The sequence below is a fragment of the Anabrus simplex genome, chromosome 1, assembly GCF_040414725.1.
Source record: "Anabrus simplex isolate iqAnaSimp1 chromosome 1, ASM4041472v1, whole genome shotgun sequence".
NCBI lineage: Eukaryota > Metazoa > Arthropoda > Insecta > Orthoptera > Tettigoniidae > Anabrus > Anabrus simplex.
Window position 1 is genome coordinate 129465166 of NC_090265.1, and position 21955 is coordinate 129487120.

Below are 21955 nucleotides of genomic sequence, written 5' to 3' on the forward strand. Positions count from 1 at the left end.
CTAGCAAAAAAAAAAAAAAAAAAAATTCTCTTCCAAAATAATAATGTAAAACATCAATCCCTATCGAGCTGAAATCCTTATCAAAGAGAACCGGAACCCTATTTATTCAATTTGGATCCGCGAGAGCTCTCCCCCCCCCCATACACACTTATAACTTGGCTTGGTGGGAATACATCGGTACACATGCTATTGGTGGTAATAATAATGGCGTATGGCCTCTGGTTCCCGAACGGGAATTGAACCCGGGGCCCATATTCTAGCCAGCTAGTCATGGAGCCGATCGAGCCGGATGTCATGACCAGATCAGGATCGTATTAGAACAGGCCGATTAGTACCGTACTTGTTTCGTTAACGACGCATCAACCCGATTTATTTCACATGATTTACCCCTCTCACAAATATAAGCAACACAACTTCTACAAACTATTATCTGTTGAGTAGTAAAGCATAGGTAAGAATTTCAACAGTTCGATTGTCTTTGGTCTGCGACCAAAATATACAATGTTACCATTGTTCGGGTCCATGCTTTCTCCTCCAGCTTAATCACAACCTACCTTCTTAAGAATGTATTTGGCCCTGACGTTATAATTTCATACGTGTATACATAGAGAGAGAGAGAGAGAGAGAGAGAGGGGGGGAACACAGTTTATTAACAAAGCCCTTGATTGACCATTCAAGTGATGCGAGACAATTTTTTAATTTTGCGTTCCATCACATATGCAACAAAATAGGATCGTTGAAGGAACATTATCTCTTACGGTCCTTTACACTTCCATACCTAAACTATTGAAGTGAATTTCTACCGAATGAAATGACAGTGTGCGACACGAGTGGTTGGGAGAAGTTGGGAGAGAACACTGCAGCACAACAATTTTGCCATGCTATCGCGGTGCTATCGATCTACCGTCGATCATGACAACTTAAAGTCTTGCTAGCACCAAATACACCACTGTATTTGCTAGCACATAGAAAACCAACTGGCTGTGTTCAATATTCTTTATAGCGTAATAAGAGTATTTGTGCTTATCATCTCGCTAAATGATTTGCGTGATACCGGTTTCTTAGGTTGTCAAGAGTATTTATGCTAATTCTATAAGACCTGGGCTGTGAAACAATTGGCAATGACTCGGGCTAGAAGGGGAAGTGTTATAAAGCTTAGGTTAATTGTTCATCGAGGAATTATTTAATGTTAATGTCAAAGTGGACTATGTGTGTGCACTAATTTTTAAATTGTTTAATTTCCTTACCGGCGCAACGCAGTAATTTTGTCGAATGTAATGGAAGTCATGTGAGATATGTGACAAGTGACAGTTTTAACCCATTATCTTGAGTTCATACTGTGCTCCAGCTGTGCTTTGTTTGAAACGTCAACCGAATTTTAATTGTGTGTATGTTTTGTATTTCCCTTTCAATACAGTACAAGTATTTTAATTCTTCAGACGAATTATCTCGTTAGTGGCGAAAACTTCTTAACTCTGTTGTGTGAATGTGTTTAGTGGTCGTTAGTGAAAACTATTGTGAACAGGCAGTATTCTACCGAAAACATCGGTAATAACCTTTCACAAAAATGCTTTCCTACATTTTTCATCCTCCACTGAAGGATGAATTTATAGTGTATGTATATATTTTGTTTCCAGCAGAGTTATTTTAGGGTGTTATTGAATTGTTTTAGAGATCCAGGTAGTTGCGTATCTATTTTAATAATTTCTTGCATGAAAATTATAATTATCAAGATATTCTAGTTTTTCGTCTGGTAGTTCCTCCATAGAAGGTACTGTACTCCTTCACAACATGAAAAAAGTGAAATTTCATTAGCAGTTGGCCTAGGCCTACATGTTCCTGAATAATTATCTTTCGTTATCTAGTTGAGTTATTAGTGCGCCGTTCATCATTAATAGGGGTAGTTAACTCCTGTGTTTACGAACTGAGTGAGAAGTGTATCAATGTGTTCCTAAACCTAGCCCTGTATAACGTTTCAGCATGCTTGTTTTATCCCTTCCCTTCCCTCCCTCCTCAAAGATTTTGAGTAATATACAAGCAGCCTAGATCTAGCCAGTACCAGTACTTTCATTCTGCTCCCAGTGGTAAAATTTGAATGACACACATACCTGAACAAAGTCTAATCTCAGCCTTGTTCAGCATATATTCTCTAAACCCAATAAACAGTAAAAAGAACCTTGCCATAATAGGCCATTGGTGATAAATTAACATACTGGTAATTTATATACACCTAAACAAAATTTAGGCCAAATACCCCTTATGCCTCACTTTGTTTGGCATGCATACTTAAACAGACTTATAATTGGGACAATATCTTTGTGGTTATGACGATGTGTATTCTTCACAACATTCAGTTGACATTCTCCGTCCGAGAGTTTTGCCTATTTTTTTCTGAGATAATTTGCTGGATTTCTGCAATTTTATGGGATGTGAAGTGAACAATAAAGTAAGACAAATGATGTATGTGATAAATGATAGCCTTTTATAGAAATATGGTTCCTAGTATGAGCTCTTGTAGTCTTGTCCTAGTTCATGAATCTAGTATTGGCTACTGAATGCATGATTCGAAGCAGTGTATCGATTCATTCAAGTGTCCGAGTGAATCGATTCACAGTTACGGTGAGCTCACGGCACACGATTTAGCTTACTCACAGCGGACAGTGCTGAGTTGCGCACTCACGGCTCACTAGCGGGACACTGGACTTTGGAAAAATAACAGTAAGTTAATTTATTAATTGGACCACCTAATCAATAACAATAAGTTAAATTATTCCAACAATAAATTAACTTATTGTTATTATTCCAATCAAGTATCATCAATACAGATCAAAAATGATATTTATCACATGTAACACTGGAGTTGGCGGGGAGCCAAGCTTCCGCTGCAGCGAGACAGTGAATCATGGCACACCGAAAGAATTGTGCGCAAGCACGGCTCAGTGAGACACAACACACACACGGTCCATTATCGGTTCACTGGACATTGGCGGGGAGCCAAACTTCCTCTGAAGCAATACATACAGAGCCATGGTACAATGAAAGAATCGTATGCTATAATGGACTCTTGAGCTCAGCTCATTTGAAAATAATACCCACTTGCATTCACTGTCCTCTTCTTACAGGGAGGTTTAAATAATGGATGGATTTATTTGCAGTATTAAAAAGGTAGTCAAAACGTAATTCTAAAGTAGCTAGTAAGTAGGTAGGCTATTAGGTTATACTATTTATTAGTTTAATGAATCTTAGTACCGTATTATAACTTAGTAGACATTTGACAATTAATTAAACTCGACTCTAGCTTATCCTATGAGTCATGCTCATGACCACTCAAAAGTACCTATTTTAGAAGAACGGCTCAATATTCTCTCAGTTCGTATGTCACATCATTGCACAAGACTTCAATCATATGTGGACAGTAAGTGAGCCGACTGACGCAACAATTCACCAGCAGTATGTTGAATCAGGAAACCAGTGGGCTACTGTACATCTCAGGTAGCCTATACAAAATATGACAATTTTAAAAAATCTGCTGCTGATAGAAAAATACATATTTTCAAAAATGACTGAGCGAGTTGGACGTGTGGTTAGTATCGTGTAGCTATGCGCTTGCATTTGGGGGATGGTGGGTTTGAATCCCACCGTCGGCAGCCGTTAAGATGGTTTTCCGTAGTTTCCCCATTTTCACACCAGGAAATGCTGGGACTGTACCTTAATTAAGGCCATGGCTGCTACCTTCCTAATCCCAGACCTTTCCCATCCTGCGTCGCCAGAAACCTTCGATGTATTAAAGTGACTAGCATTTTTTTCTAAGAAAGGGGTTCATAGTATGAAGACCAGATGGCAGCAGCGAGCACTGAATGCTGTTGCTGCTGTCTTACCAGTACATACTACACAACTGCAGTAGGAGCGGTGACTCTAATGTTACAAGTAATTAGGTTGAGAAATAAATTAATTTATTGTTATTATTTCAATCAACTCTAATGTGCCGTGAATCAAATGAATTGATTCAGTAAAATGAATCAAATGTCCCATCACTACATGAATCATGGGCAACAGCTGAGTGACCTAATAAGTTGACCCAAGATTCGTGATATCAGTTGGTTTGGAAAAGGCATTATGGATATATTCAGAGTTATGGCTCCCTTTGTGTTCATGCAGCTGATGCAATCCAATTCACTGAGTGAAAATTCTTTTTTGGAGCTATGTATAAGGTCAGCACACTACTTCATACTGGCACACACAAAATGTTTTAACTAAGCATCAGACATGTTGGAGTGACAGTCCCTCTTCCATTTTGACAGGCTAGGGACTCCTTGGAAACAACTTGGTGAATAAAATGGAATTCAATGGGATTAAAGTGTGGGGCTTATGGAAGAAGGAAAATGGAGCTGGCTGAATCGGCAAAGAAAATGCATCTCAATATTGTAGGAGTTAGTGGTATAAAAGTCTGGGGGTAACGGGGAAGTGAGATAGGATGTAAGGTGTTTTTAAGAGAAATTAAGAGATGAAGGAAGAGTGCAAAGTGGTATTATTCATTAGACAATCCATAGGGTACAACATAGTTTCTGTTTGACACGTAAATAAACAAATTATATAGGTAGGTTTGGTGGTCGCTGGAATTAGGACTAGGATTACCTCAGTGTATCCACCATATAAAGGAGCAAATGAGGAGGAAGTAAAGAATTTCTTTGCCTTTTGCCTGTAATTTCACACTAATTCAGATATATGGGCCGATTACCGAGACGTTAGGCCCCTTCAGACAACAAGCATCATCATTCAGATAGATTTTCAGTGACAATGGGATAGGGAAGGAATTGGCTCTGCCCTTTCTTTAATAAATGTTTTATTGCGCACAAATGTGCGTGGACAAAATTCTTATGAGCAATCGTCTGTACAGAATTTTGTTAAGGATTCAATTTACACTTAAGTACGTGATAGCGTTCACAAAGTTCACCGCATCCCTTTATTTAATAACATCCCCAACATTTGCTCGTTGTGAAAGTGGGAAACCATGGAAAACCATCTTTAGGGCTGCCAATAGTGGGTTTCGAACTCATCTCCTCCCGACTGCAAGCTCACGGTCACGTGGCCCATACCACAGAGTCAGCTTGCTCGATAGACAAGTTTTATGAAGCCCTGATTGTCATACACTGAGTCGGCCAACAACTAGGATGTGGTAGTGTTAATGGGCAAGTTCAGTGAGAGATTTGGAAGCAGAACTGAAGGATATGAGAAGGCATTGTTGGATAGATAAGGAATTATAATCATTATAAAATATCAAAGCCATCTTATTAACAGTGCTGATGGTAGTACTTATTATTATTAATCATATACAGTTGTATCAGCACACTAAATTTTATTTCAAAACTGGTTTTCGGACTCTACGGTCCATCATCAGTGTTGAAATTATACTGAACTCCTGTGCTTATATGAAATTAGCATTTGATAATTCATTCTTCAAGCATAGGCCTAAGGTTATTCATCATGACACATGGGAGGGTAGGGGTACCAGAAAGGGCCTATATTCAGGTCATTGGCACACTGGGCAAAGTAAATGTTGGACCTCCCTGCTATACTTTACTCCATCTTATCTGTCAAACACCTGAAACAATAATTGTATCTATTTTACCTTACCTTACCTTACCTATGGCGCGACGGCCCGTTTTATGGGCCATGGCCTCCCCAGTTGTTCTCCGCCAAACTTGTCAATCTCGCACACCAACTCTCCAATTCCGGATCTTGAGGATGTGTGCTGCATCCTGATGTACACCATCTTTCCATCTGTTATGTGGCCTTCCCACAGGCCTTCCTCTTCCAAAGTCTCCTAAGAATACCTTCTTTGGGATTTGGTGTTCTTCCATCCTAATTAGATGACCTGCCCATTTAAGTCTCTTAATTCGAATGGCATGTGACGGGTGCCTCCCCATACAGGGAATATAGTTCATTGTTAAATCTAATTCTCCATTCCCCTTGTACACATATGGGTCCATAAATTCTCCTCAGGGTTTTCCTTTCAAAGGAATCGTATCTTCTCGACGGCTTTCTTTGGGAGGGTCCACGTATCACTTCCATACATCACTATACTGCGAATGAGGGTTTTGTATAGCATAACTTTTAGGCTCTGGTGTATATCTCTACTTCTGAAAAGAGGTAGTACTGCAAAGTATGCTCTATTGGCAGCTTGAATTCTTGCCTGTATTTCTACCATTTCCTCATTCTTGTTGGTTAGATGTACACCAAGGTATTTAAACTCATCTACCACTTCCACTTTGGATCTTTCAGGGACAAGTTGGTCATTTGTATACTTCCTTCTCCGAGCCTGCACCATTACTACCTTCGTCTTTTGTTCATTGTTCTTAAGTCCAATCTCTTTGCCTTCTCTACTCAAGTCTTCAAATGCTTCTTTAACTGTCCTTGTTGTTCTTCCCATCAAATTAATGTCATCAGCATATCCAACTAGTTGAGCTGTTTTGTATAGAAGTGTTCCACTGGTGTCCACCCTTTACTTTCTAATCACTGATTCTAGTGCCAGGTTAATTGGTGCTAAGCCATCTCCTTGCTTCAATCCCTGATTCACTTCGAAGAAGCTGCATACTTCAGTCTGATTCACTCCCACCATCGTATTTCTCATAGCTAATTCTGGTATCTTGAACTCTCTTAATATCACCATAGAGTTGTATGCTTGTTGAAACACATAATAAAGGAGAGTACAAATGATCCACCTTATCATCATCATCATCATCATCATCATTTCCCTTTATCCAGCTGTAGCCGGGTAGGGGCAAATATGGTTCCTCTCCACTTTCTTCAGTCTTTCCACCACTCCTCCTCCAACACTGTCTCCCAGTCCAGGTTTCTTTCTATAATGCTGCGTTGGATGGCATCCTTCCATCTCAATCGTGGTCGTCCACGGCCTCTCCTTCCTTGGATTTGCATTTCCATCACCTTTTTTGGCATTCTTTCGTCGCTCATTCGCTTTATGTGCCCAAACCATCTTAGTTGGCTCTTCTCTATTCTATCATTCATTTTTTCCACTCCAATTTCTTCCCGGATTTTCTCATTCCTTATTTTGTCTCGTCTACTCTTCTGTATCATACTCCTCAAGAATTTCATTTCGGCTGCCTGTATTCGACTCTCATCCTTCTTTGTCATTGTCCAAGTTTCTGCTCAGTAAGTTGTTATGGGTACGTAATACATCTTGTACATAGTATCCTTTGCTTCCATTGGCACATCTTTGTCCCATAACATATTTCTTACACTATGATAGAAACAACTTCCAGCTTATATCAATACCTTATCAATATCACCTTATATCAATACAAAATATGTTGCTAATACAAGATCACAACATTTTTATTAGGGACCGGTTTCAATGTCCTTGGACACCATCATCAGCCACAATAGGTCAAATGAACAAAGATATATATATATATATTACAATACAAAATATAGACTATTACTAATAAAATAACATAAAATGGGAGAAATATACAACGTGATGGTGCTTAAAAATCATTCTTACGAAATTTACAAATTTACTTGATGGTCAGATAATAAAATAGGAGTGAAAAAATTAATAAATGGTTTAAAAAGTCTTTGTCACTGTGTAATGCCTAAAAGTCTTGAGCATGGCATAAATAATATGAAGTTTTTAATATTAGATGCTTGTTGAAAGTCGATAAACATCTGTACCACATCTATGCCCCGTTCCTAATACTTCTCCAACACTTGTTTCACAGTAAATATCTGATCAATAGTGGAGCTTCCCTTCCGGAACCCTGCCTGGTATTCTCCTAGAATTTCTTCTGCCAGGGGTTTTAGTCTCTTCTTCAGGATGGAGGTGAACAGCTTATATACTGTACACAGCAGTGTGATCCCTTTATAATTGCTACATACCAGCTTATCCCCTTTCTTGTATAATGGGCATATGATGCCTTTGCGCCAGCCTTTAGGCATTTCTTCTGTATTCCACACACTTACAATTAGATCATATATAGCTTCTTGTAATGGGGTTCCTCCATATTTCCACAACTCTGCAGGGATTCCAGTGATACCTGGTGCTTTATTGTTTTTCAATTGCTGTAGGCCTATGGCTTCTATCACTTCTTGCATAGATGGTGCTGTGACTTCTGATTCATTTGTCTCATTGTTATTCCTTGAGGTAGTTGGTGTTTTCCCTTCCATTTCCACTGGGTTCAGGAGGTGTTGGAAATATTTCTTCCATCTATCTTGGATCCCTTCTTTATCTTCCAAAAGCTGTCCATCTCTGTCCTTACACATGTTTGTTCTTGCCTTGAAACCTTCTTTCATTTCATTAACTTCTCTGTAAGCCATGTAGCTATTATCTTTAAATTCCTCCACTATTCTAGCCATTTTCTCATTTAATTTTCTTCTCTTCTTTCTTCGACATACATTCCTTACTTCTTTATTCTGGTTTTCAACCTCTTGTTTCTTCATCCTTGTTGGTCTCTCTTTAGGAATGCTTTATATGCTTTATCTCTTTCTTCTATGGCTTTTTGGCATTCCTCATCAAACCATTCCTTTTGGGTACAATGTCTAGTGTGTCCTTTGCCACGGCCTTAACGCTTTCCTTCAGAGCAGTCCGTTTGGTTTTGACCGTTGCTGTTTGGTCCTTATTATATTTCTCTACCAGAACTTCTGCCATTCTTTCCCCGTATCTTTCTAATACATCCTTATTCTTCAGTTCACTAGTATTGTACTTTTCTATCCTACTCACTCCTTCCTTGCTTTCATAATGTGGCACCTTAAGATTGCCTTAACTAAAAAGTGGTCGGACCCACAACTTGTTCCTCTGAATGATCTGACATCCATGATATTCGATGCCCATCTTTTCTTCATCACTGCATGGTCTATTTGATTACAGGTTTTTCCATCCGGCGATATCTATGTTTGCTTGTGTACCCCTTTATGAGGGAAACAAGTTGACATCACTTTCATGTTTCTGCTGGTAGCAAGGTCAAGCAATCTCTGTCCATTATCATTAGTATTGTTGTGTACACTATGGATCCCTATTATTCCTTGATATATCTCCTCCTTCCCAATTTGTGCATTTAGGTCTCCTATTATCTTAGCATTGCTTGATGGGTTTGAATCTAGCACTTGTTCCAGCATAGAACTGATCCTTGACTATCTGCTCCTTGTCTTCCGTTGGTGCATGTACATTTATGATTGTTAAATTATAGAATCTCATTTTAACACGCAGTGTTGCCAAAAACTGTAGTACATCACCTTTGACTTGTTTTCGTACTATAAATGCTACTCCTCCTTCTTGTGCATTCCTTGGCTTCCCACTACTAAATATTGTGTGGGTTTTGGTGTCCCATATCTCATCTCTTCCTGACCATCTTGTTTCTTGGATGACTGCTATGTCCACTTTGTTGACTTCTAGTTTCTGCGTCAATACTTTCAACGCTCTGGCTCGTAGAAGGGTGCGTACATTCCAGGTACCAATTGTTTAATCCATTGCCTTTAGCTTAGCTCATCGTCTATTAAATCCACCATTCCGAGGCATATTCTGGGGCTTCGTAACAGTTTGTTTTCCGGAATGAGGTTGTTAGCCTTGCTTCAACCCCCAGCAATCCTGGTGGACCAATGTTTTCTGTTAGGGTTGTCTCCCTTAGCTGATTGGTCCCCATTTAAGCATCGGGAACTCGCTTTCTGCCCTTACATGACTTAGCCGTGTACCTTGAAGAATGTGCCCAGAGGCCACGGCGTGGACGTGCATGGTAGGAATAAATGGCATTTCCTGTGTTTTGCTAGTGCACTCCCATCAGCAAGAAGTGCACCCACAGGACCACATACTACCCCTTCGACCCCCAATTGTATCTATTTGCCAGACAAAAAGACTCTGGGTAAAGCTTGAGAAATCTCTCCCCCCCCAAGCATAAATCGCATTATTTTGAAAGGTGAATCATCTAAATCTTACCTCATTTAGGTGAAGTGTAACCCCTTATTCCTTGCTTCAATCAGCATAAAAAACCAGTGGTGAAAAGTTATTATATGCACTCACCTAAGTCCAACCCCTTAAATGCTGAGAAAGAAGACTAGTACTAAACCTTCGGTTGGTACAAATTAAGTAATTCCGTAATAATAATAATAATAATAATAAAACTGATTTGCAGGAGAAGATATGGGAACCTGCAACTGTCATGGCTGGAATGTGTTTCCTTACGTTCTATCAAGCTCTGTTTATTGTGAATATTGTTGCATATTTAACTAAAAGTAATAAATAATGCTCTTTTGAGTACCTCTTAATTTAATTAACTAAAAGTAATGGGAAACTTCAAGAAAAAAGTGTTACATCCTTCTCAGAAGGTATTAACACAATTGCATTCATTTTACTATCTCTAAGAACTGATCTTTTAGCCCTCTTCACTCTGCTTAGGATATAAAACCTTCTTTCTACTGTGTGGGTAGTGACTGCTAAGTGGGGAAAGTCCTTAATACAATTTCTACTCGTTCTCAAAATTGCTGTTAATGTCTACTGGATGGCACTGGGCTGATGTCATTTTGCTTTTATATCAATATTAATTTAATAGCTTACATGCAGTATATTCTTGATTCAATACCAGTGATAGTAAATTCCCTGAATCTGTTCCTTTGTTTAATCAACTTTTTCTTTCAAACACTCAACAAACTAACTGTTCTCATGGTTAACTGTAAGAGAGGACCGTGAGCCCTAACTTCGGCACATACAAAGGCATAAAATAAATAAATAAATAAATAAATAAATAAATAAATAAATAAATAAATAAATAAATAAATAAATAAATAAATAAATAAACACCTGATACCTGCTTAGTGCATTACACAATATATACAGGCTAATTAGTTATGGATGTAGTAACAGGGCCTGTTTTATAAAAAGGCACACTGGGCAAATTCTCAGGCCGAAGTTTTTTATGGGGGTGCATTTTTAAAGCTATCTTTTGAAATAAATTGTTTAAAAATCCCTTAACTGATGACCTGACAATTGGTTTACTGTAAGCACAGTGCTCTGTTATTAAGGTTGTATAAATTTAATAAGTTTTGGAACAAAAAGTCCATTTGGCACTTGATATTATATGACGTTGGCATGTAAAGATCTCTGGTGACATATTTTGTGTTTATCTGACAAATGTAGGCCTAATTAAAACTCAGCCATAGATTTTTCTTGTTTTTGCTAGGTCCCTACTTGTTTGACATCATGCGATATTAACATTCAAAGGATTTTGGTGATGGAAGGCTGGAAAAAAGGAGAGGACTGGGAAGGTAGCAGCCAAGGCCTTAATTAAGGTACATTTCCAGCATTTGCCTGGTGTGAAAATGGGGAAACCACAGAAAACCATCTTCAAGGCTACCGACGGTGGGATTCAAACCCACTATCTCCCAAATACAAGCTCACAGCTGCACGACCCTAACCTCAGCCGTAGATTGCCCAACAGAGATCAATTTCTCTACCATTTGGAAGAGTAAAATGGAATGTCAAAATTAACATGCAGGCAGCTTAGATGGCATCAAATCAAAATGCATGCACATGGAAGCTGAGGCCATACAATTTTTCTTCTTGTTATGTCTCTTGTATTATTTAACATTAAGTTTTCTTGTATTTGTAATACACCAGCCCTACTCTCTAGAAGTAGCTAGTCTGCCTCTTGCCCAGAGGTCCTGGGTTCAGTTCCTGACTAGGACAGGGATTTTTACCTGAATCTGAGGGCTGATTCAAGGTCCACTCAGCCTACGTGGAAACATTTGATGAGCTACCTGATGGAAAGATAACAACCCCATCTAAAAAAGGATCAAATTAATCTGGAGGCCTCTGAGCTGAGCAATGGTCAAGGCACATAATGACTGTTGCATCATGGATTTTTTTAAAATTAGCCTGTATCATAACTAACTGACTATGAATTCAAGAAATTAGTTAGGAATGTATGGGTATTGTGGGGATTTTTCGATGATACGTAGATTATCTGATGTGGAGTGAACTAAGTATCACTGGCCTAGGATAGAGAAAGTGAAGTCTTTCTGAAGACTGCTAATGGTGGAAAATCTGCAGGCCAAGGAAATTAGACAGAAGTACATATGGATATGATTAGTCAAAAGTTTAAAAGGATTGTAAGAAGATATAGATATCTACAGAGAATTTTGGCATTCAGGGATGCCTTGGTTCAACAATGTGTAAAGATGGGAAAAGATGAATTCAGGGTACCTTGTAAGTGTAAAAAGAAGGCATGTCAAAAATGGCTCATAACAAGGAACTGAAGCAGGTAGATTTTGTACATGGAGTAAAACATATAACTGAAGTCTGAGGAGAAGAAATCATGAAGATTTTGGAAGTAACCTGGAAAGGCTAAGGTACCCGTGAAACCTTTGTCGACTGTACTAAGGAATTGTAGAAATGGAGCGGAAAGGGAAATATCTTATGTAAACCAAATTAATTCATTGTAGATCCTAGAAAATCACCAGACAGATGAAAGAAATATTTTGAAGATGTTCTCAAAGTGATATATATATTTTTCAAAAGACATCAGTTCACAAAGCGTGAATGACCACAAGGATCCTGAATTTTTACAATTAAGGCGATGATATAGTTGTGAACAAAACATGACGGCCTGAGTTCCTGGAAGCGAGCTGGAGCCAGCAGTCAATCACACCCTGCACGCTGCAGAGCTAACGAGGTCTAAGTGATCCTTGTTTGGTATGGAGAGGTTGCCAAACCACTTTCTTCCATACTCTCTTCAATCTTTACCTTTTCTTCGTGTCGAGTGCAGTAGACGATTTGGCAACTCCTGCTGCAATAGACTTAGTAAATCCTATAAGTTGCTAATAGACACTGGGCTGCCACTGGAGAGTAGTGGTGTAAGACGAGGTCGTCATGTTTTGTCCCCAAGTATAAACGAGAATATTAAAATTATTGTACAGAAAGGAAACACTAGATTACTTATCATTTAGGAGTGGTTTAAGTGATTATATAAGATTGTCACTGAATCATTTAAAATGTCCACTATAACTTTTTCCAAAGTTGTGTGCTGGATTAAGCTTTTTCAATATTTCCCACATATGTTCGTACCCCACCATTGTCCTGTACCAACTGGTACCTCAACTCATCTGACCGGGCAAACTTTTTCCACACTTCAAGTCAGAGAGGGTGGGGGGTAAAGGAACACATATAATAGGACGAACACAATGGCATGTCAGTGTGGGAAGAGAGAACACAGAACTAGGAGACTAGGACAAACATGGAAACTCAAAAGGACAAGGAAAATCTCCACTCTTCATAAACTGCCATCTTCAAATAGATAGTTCTTCTTCATCCATCTCTATACTTATATTTTTCCACACTTTGAAAGTCCAAAGGCAGTGTTCCTTTGTCCATGTCAGTCATTATGCCATCTGACATGTGGTGAGCACCTTTGAAATAGAGCAGTTGGGTGCAACAATTACAATACTGTTTTCATCCCTCGTTGCAATCAAAACGTCTTCATCTACTTTTAAAGACATAGTTCCTCTTTTTCCCTTTATGATTTCTGTTGGTTTGGGTGGACATTTTTGTACATAGTTTTCTCGTATACCAGTTCTTGTATCACTTTTTTCACTCGGAGAAGTTATAAGCTGGTAAATGAAATTGTCAAAATATTGTGTGATCTGTGATTTTCAGGCAAACAAGAAAGCAGTTCCAGCACTACAGCAGCTCTCAATCCTAATGTATCCCGATGAGGAAGAGCAGCTAACTTGGCTCCTTGATAAGGCTGAAATGTAATTAGACATACGTGTTGCAGCTGATCATAATTTATAACCAAATTGCACAGATTTCCCATTCATGTGCTGTTTGGTACTATGCTTTACATAATATGATACATTGTTTCATACACAGCAATGTGTGAAGATGGTACTTAGGAAAAATGTTTCAAAAGAGTTGTCATTTAGCATCTGACCATTATTATTATTATTATTATTATTATTAATTTTTTTTTTTTTTTTTTTTTTTTGCAAGTTGCTTTACATTGCACCAACACAGATAGGTCTTATGGCGACGATGGGATAGGTAGGGGCTAAGAGAGGGAAGGAAATGGCAGTGGCCTTAATTAAGGTACAGCTCCAGCATTTGCCTGGTGTGAAAATGGGAAACCACGGAAAACTATCTTCAGGGCTGCCGACAGTGGGGTTTGAACCCACTATCTCTCAATTACTGGATACTGTTCAACAATAATAAAGGTGTTTTAATTTGTTCCACCTATTCAATACTTATATTTTTACTTATAGTGGTTACATAATTAGATTCTTAGTTACATGGGACATGTTTCGCCCTCAATTAAGGGCATCTTCAGCCTAAACACAATCATCAAAAATAAAAGTAAATTAAAAGTGGAAGTTAAAAGTTTAGTCAGTTATTAAAATTCGGAACATAAAAATGTGAAAAGTGATAAAATATAAAGATGCTAATGGAAAACTGTCTTATGATTAAATTATAATCTTGTCAGAAACTAAAACTTCTTCTATTAATATTTTATATGAACTGTTTTAATTAGAATTTTAATAGAAGAAGTTTTAGTCTTCGACAAGATTATAATTTAATCATAAGACGGTTTTCCATTAGCATCTTTATATTTTATCACTTTTCACATTTTTATGTTCCGAATTTTAATAACTGACTAAACTTTTAACTTCCACTTTTAATTTACTTGTATTTTTGATGATTGTGTTTAGGCTGAAGATGCCCTTAATTGAGGGCAAAACATGTCCCATGTAACTAAGAATCTAATTATGTAACCACTATAAGTAAAAATATAAGTATTGAATAGGTGGAACAAATTAAAACACCTTTATTATTGTTGAACTGTTAAACTTTCAATACAGACCTAAAATTAGGTTTATAACATGTAATTATAACATGTAATACTGGATACTGGCTGCACTTTCCCATTTTCACACCAAGCAAATGCTGGGGCTGTGCCTTAATTAAGGCCACGGCCGCTTCCTTCCCACTCCTAGTTCTTTCCTGTTCCATCGTCACCATAAGACCTATCTGTGTCGGTGCGACGTGAAGTAACTTGCAAAAAGAAAAAACGTCTGACCAATATTTGCAAACTTATCTGTTGGCAAATTGAAATTATCACAGAGATGCACATACTGTTAAATTTCAAAGGAGCAATTTAGATGGATGCTGTTTGCAGCTATTTCATTATGAGTATCTGATTTTACTTTGTATAACATTTTTGTATATCTGAGGCATAAGGTAATTATTTAGTAATCAAATAGCTAAATAAACTCTTATCACATCAGCTGTTAGATTGAGTGTGTGTGGTTTTGATGTAACGCGTATAGGTTTGACCTTTTTACTATGTCAACAGTAGTGTCAGTAAACAAAAGCTCAAAACATTGCCAAAGGGACAAGTTCAGCTCATTCCAATCTCCAGTAATCTCTTCCTGGTCACCCCTCCCTGATTTATGAATAAAGATCTCATTATTATACCATTTCCTTGTTAACATTTTTGTGGATGAAATTGTTTGCCTTTGGTATTTTCTGCTATTGTTTCCTTCCTCACATTATCTTGTGAACCTAGTGGACTGGTGCATGCCAAAACATTTTCTGGTTGTTTTGGTGTTTCCCCTTGTGTGTTCATGGTAGATGTTAGGTTTATTTCGGCTGTTGCAGTCGGTAAGTGTCCAGGAAGGTGGTTCATGTTCACTTCTGCTTTGTCATCATTCTCCTCATCCATCTGGTGACCATCTTCCGGGGGTATGAGGGTGATATCAGTAAATGATTCACCGCCAATACAAAGGTCTTCATCGAGAAGTTCTAAAACCTTGTGCAGTTCCAAACTGTTGTGTGAGAAACAAAAATTACGATTTATAAGTTTCACTAAGTTAATTGAAATGTCAGTGACGAATGTGATATGTTAGTAGTATGAACAATATTACATAATATTGGATTTATACATTCACCTTTTATGGTTGTTCCCAGCCTTACAGTGAGAGTTAGAAGCAGAACTTCCTCTTACTTGCAGACATATTTAATTTCCAATTGTAACTAAAGGAATAACACTCCTTTATTGTGAATTTCCTGTTACTAGCTTTTCATACTGTTGTACTAGGTAACTCATAGATGTGCTTACAAACTTAATTATATTACGGTCAACCATTTATATGCATTTCAAGTAGCCACACCTATAGGTGACGCTGGGAACTGACTGGTTAATTAAGTTCTACTGTATAATAATTTTAGTTAGTACTGATACATGTATTTGTTCACTTTTAGCACTATATTTAACACAAGCTTTACATTTTTCTGCCTGTTGAATAATATCTAGTGTGGCAGTGATTCATAAAGGAATTGACAGTTCACTGAGAGGACTCTCTTCAGTTCAGTTCTCGTGGATGTTTCCACGTGGTTTCTTTGTTTTTCAGTCTTTCTTTGTACATGGGAGGAATCTCTGCAGGCTGCTGGATTAGGCTCGGTCTTCTTAAGAAAGGCTGAAATTCATTATCAATGTTAATTTTGTAATGCAGTAGATATGTGTGGAACAGTTGTACTTAAAAGCTCATGTTAGTTAGTGACAGGTTTGTCCTTGACTATAGGTCTACATCCTGGCCAAATAGTCATACACTAAAGTTTCCTTTCTTGAATATTCCTATACTGTGGAGGTAGGGAAATGGTTTGTCTTGTGCCTCCTTTGTCAGTAATACATATTGGGTGTGAAGTACAATTTCCCATCTCTTCAGTTTACCTTCATTTGCACTGTGTACAGTCACACTCCATTTGAGTGTATCTTCTTTCCAGATATTTCTGTTGAATTTTTCTCTTCATTGTTGAATGTAACAAGACATTGGAGAGGACCTTACTCCTATACCTCTAATAACGAAAGTGGAAGTATGACAGCTAGGGTTGGAGGGAGGAACATTGCATGTGCCATTTCACGATGTTGCCACATTACGGCATCGCTTCTGGCTCACTTGTTCCCTCGTTCATTCTGACCGCTGTGATCTGTTGTAGACTACCTGGCCAGGTGGTGTCGTCCCATTTGCGATCACTCTTACCAGTGACATACAAACAGTCAGGTTGCTGTGAGGTAATTCCTTACTGAAGGACTGGTACAGGAAGACATCCCTCAAGTAACTGGCGAAACTGGGATTCTTACAAATCGTTTGTTGAAACTCATTAAATTACTTATATTTACCGGGACTGACAGAGAATAAACAGGACTCAAAGAAACCTTTTATTTAGAGTTACCAGATGGTTGTGGGTGTAAAGGCAGTTAAATGAGTTTTAAGAAGTTTGGACAAAAGATGGGCGTATTAAAACTGTTGAATTTTACACTCCGATTTCAAAACAAAGAATTTTGCTGTAACACTTAACTTCTTCGACAGTGCTACCCTTTTTGTGAAGCAATTGTAGCTCATCTCATACTTAACAGTTAACTTACACTTTCTTATACAATAGTGGACAATATTAAATTAATGCTTACATAATGCTCAAACTGTTCAAATATTCATACTGAGACGTTACGTAAGCAGCTGCTCAAAATATAATTAGCCTACTTTCCTCTGTCTGTATGTATGTCTACCCCTCCCCTCGCTTCTTGATACCGGGTCATCATGAGATGAGATTATATTTATTCAGCATGTTTCTTGGCTGGATGCCCTTCCTGGCACCAACCTCAGTTGAGGAGCTAATGAAGACGAAATGTGTTATGGTGAATGAAATTGGGTAAGGGGGTGCGAGGATTCAGCTCTGGCCTATGGATAGGAACTGTACCGGCATTTGCCTGGAAGTGAAAATATTAAACTACAGAAAACTATTCTGAGAACAGCCGACAGTGGGATTCGAACCCACGCGTTTCCCGAATGCAGAGCTTGGCTTCATAGCAGTAGTGCGTTAAAACGTGCGGCCACTCAGCCTGTTTTCACCTATATAAATAAAATTATAATTTTTATCTGTACGCTGGGATTAGATGTACAAGATTCTAGAACTTAATGTTAAGATAATGTTTAGATTAAAATAAGTTGAAAAAATGATAATTCTATAATGATAGCGCGAAAAGATTATATTACATTCGGAAAATAGTGGGTTCGAATCCCACTGTCGGTAGCCCTGAAGATGGTTTTCTGTGGTTTCCTATTTTCACAACAAGCAAATGTTGGGGATGTACCTTAATTAAGGCCACGGCCGTTTCCTTCCCACTCCAAGCCCTTTCCTATCCTATTGTCACCATAAGACCTATCTGTGTCGCTTTGATGTAAATCCAGCGGTAAAACAAACCCATGTCACCAAACATCCCCAACTTTTCCATAAATTTGTGTAAGAGTATCCATTATATAAAGCATAAGGCTTGCCTTTCTTCGTCTCATTGACCTGTATGTCATAAGTAAGCACACAGATAGCATAACAACAAAAGCTACGTCAATGATGTGTGTCTACAGCTGGATTAATTACAGTATGTTAAAAAGTATAGACTAATATTACCTAAAAAACCGTTCAAGAGAGAGGGGACGGGTTGGGAGAATCCTTTTCACACAGTTGCATGGAGTACACCCTAATTAGCAGTCCCCTTGCTGCATTGACGTTGGAAAACCCTGACAGGCTGCTGATAATTTTACAGTGATCACAAATGGGACATGAACTGGTCTTTCTTCACATTCTTGTTTTCCACTGTAGGGTAATGGGAGTGATTGCAAATGGGACACAACCGGCCAGACTGTGACTGACTTGGTCTCATGTTCCGTCTGATAAGCTCAGACAATAGAGCGCTGGCATTCTGATCCCAAGATCTAACTCAGAAGTGAAAGGTTTGGTAACTCCAAGCAAGATGAGCTGGCCAGAAGATTTATTTCCATAAAAATAAAAATAATAATCGTATGGTCTCAGCTACCGTGTGCAGACATTTTTAATTTGACGCCATCTGGCTGTCTACTCATCAATTTCAACATTCCATTTTACTCTACGCCCACTAGATGGCAGACTGAGTACACCAAAACTCTCTTGGGTGTCTATGGCTGAGATTTAATTAATTTTGTTGGGTAAACACAAAATGTGTCACCAGAGATCTTTTACATGCCGACATCGTACGACATGAAGTGTTGAATGGACTTTTCTCTTCCCTTCAAAAATCCGACTACCTCTGCCGGGTTTGAACCCATTATGTTGGGATCCGGAGGCCGACACTCTACCACTGATCCATGGCAACCGCAGTCGCCCCAGCCTTGTTTCCATGGCAACCATGCCCCCACTCCCTTTATCCCGCCACAGCAGGCAGTAAACGGACCTTCCTCTAAGAAATGTTGGACTTCAACTTTCGTTATTAGAGGTATAGTTTGGTATAAGCAACCATCAGACCATAAAATGACAGATTTATGGTTACTATGCCAAGGTTGATGCTACTGGTTTCCTATTGTCCCTACAGTCTGGATTGTATAAAGTTTTGTACATTCACCTTCATTTTATAGTAGAGTGTACTGGCATTTAAGAATGGTAAATCTTGTGTTATTGCATGATAAGTACCTTTTCTGCTCTTTGCAGCATCTTTTAACTGAATGCAAGTGTTGTATTTCTCTTGAGAGATATATTTCACTTCATAGCTGCAGAAAATGGCACATTTGTCCTTTTTAGGTCAATTTGGAACTGGTTTTCTTTTTCTTTACGTTTCTCAACATAAAGATTGAACAACTGAGTCGGGGAGTAACGATCGGCTCCTAGTATTTTATAGATGGTTTTCCATTAATCAAAAAAGGACTTAAAATATATATTAGCTCTTTTTTTTAAACCGATGAAATTGTGCACCAGGCTATTCTTGACCATAGCACTATCACATTTAAATGTTGCTGGTATTTCCGTCTGTCCTCAAACACTCCCTAGAGTGGTAACAGTTTAGAGCATTCACTTTGCCCTTGACCTCCATTGGTTGTCATCCGAAACAAAACAAACATGAACCTGTTGCCTTGAAGGTGCAAGAGAGAGAGAGAGAGATTGAGTAAACAGCAGTCTGTTGCCAGTTGTTTGTTGCATAGATTATGCTATCAGATTAATGTGTTCTTTAACTTTACTGCATTTTTACTTCGTTAGTGGTACGAGTTGCACAATATGTCATATGCAGGAAAAGGTGAAAAACGTGAACACAAAATATTGACTGTGGTCAAAAAGGCTGAATAAGTAACTGGACAAAGAAGAAAAATTTAATGACGGGCTAATTTTATGGTGTTGGACGTGCCACCATTTAAAAAAAATTGAGAAAAATTGAAGGATTTGTGAACAATTTGAACAGCAAAAGCAGCGACAGGAAAGTAATAAAAGCTACTGAGTACGCTTTAGTAGAAAAGGCTTTGTACACAATTTCTGTAGAAGTGTAATAAATACACTCCCATTTCAGGGGATCTTATTAAGGAAAAAGTGAGATATTTCTATACGCAAATAATGAAAAAAATTAATTTTTGCTGGCTTGATAAATTGAAAATATGATTTAGAATCTGCGTTCTAACCACAACAGGAGAAAAACTGTCTCGTGACTTTGAAGCCGTTGAACCATATAAAGAAAAATTTTAAAAACTGTAGTGTTATCTTGGTCCTGATCAGATTTATAATTGGGATGAAAGCAGAAGCTAGTGCTCCTGGTGGATATATGTCTAAAGATAGTCGTTTATGCCATGTTCTAATGCTACTGGAATGCACAAGCGCAAGCTGCTATTGGCAAATCCAAAATTCAATGGGCATTCAAAAATATAAAAGAAATCTACTAGTTAAATTATAAACACCAGAGCAAAGCTTGGAGGACATGGGATTTGTTTGATGAGTGGTTTCACAAGGAATTTGTACCATCGGTTAAAACGTTCCTTAAGAAGCAAAATTTACCACAGAAAGGTTTGTTGGTTTAGGTAACTGCCCTGAACGTCCAGATGAGGATGATCTTAAATCCATAAAAGGTATGTTTCTTCTCTTCCCAGTAGCCTGTGACCCCTTTACTCCAACTTATGGAACAAAATGTTATACATACTGTTAAGTTTAAACCTAGGAATTTCATTTTTGTCCGTATTGAACTGAGAAAGGATGATAGGAAAAACTTAAAACGGTCCACCTTTTCAATACAAAAATGTTATAGTTTATTTATAACATGTATTTGTACTTGGAACTAGTTTCAACGCTGATTTGCGTCATCATCAGCCAAAATGTGGGAATAGGCAAGCATTTAGGCATTTATATTACACAAGGCGTTACATTAAACAATACACATCTTACAAGGAGATAAAAACATGGACGAGTATAGAAACAAATGAATCGTTGAGAAAACAAAAGTTATACATATTAAAAATAACCTTAACCACACATCTTGCAGTGCGAAAGGTTAAGGTTCATTACAGAAAAAGCCTTCTATTTAGTGTAATAAGCAAAGAGCAAAGCATTAGTCGGTCATAAAAAGACACTAAATTGGGCAAGTTGGCCGTGCGGTTAGAGTCGCGCAGCCGTGAGCTTGCATCCAGGAGATAGTGGGTTCGAGGCCCACTGTCGGCAACCCTGAAGATGGTTTGCCTTGGTTTCCCATTTTCACACCAGGCAAATGCTGGGGCTGTATCTTAATTAAGCCCATGGCCGCTTCCTTCCCACTCCTATGCCTTTCCTATCCCATCGTCGCCATAAGACCTATCTATGTTGGTGCAACGTAAAACAAATATTTAAAAAAAAAGACACTTATGTAGTTGTTTACAATCTGCTTGAGGTTGGAAAAATGTGTCTACTAAAGTATTGGTAACTGCATGGTGCAAACTGTGGCCAGATCTTCATTTATTAACCCATTACTAAACGAAATCTAAAGAAGGTGAAGTGATTGAAGAAGATCTTGATTCTGCTAACAACTTCAAAATCGTGCAGCTCCAAGAGATAAATGAAGAGATTTGCACCAACGATTCTGAAACAGTCTTTTGATAATGTAAACGACTGGCTGGTTGGATATGAAGGTAAAAATTGTCA

At 38.2% G+C, this 21955-nt stretch overlaps 1 protein-coding gene across 2 annotated transcripts in view; it reads left to right on the forward strand.

Annotated features, from left to right (window-relative positions):
• The first annotated feature begins 959 nt into the window (after positions 1–959).
• Positions 960–21955, forward strand: part of RhoBTB (Rho-related BTB domain containing) — a 591168-nt gene continuing 570172 nt past the window's right edge. Inside the window, exon 1 of one of the 2 annotated variants that reach the window (XM_067156992.2) lies at positions 960–1614. The gene's annotated coding sequence lies outside the window, so the exon portion shown is untranslated. The remainder of the gene's footprint in view (positions 1615–21955) is intronic. The other variant, XM_067156979.2, reaches the window with a different exon arrangement.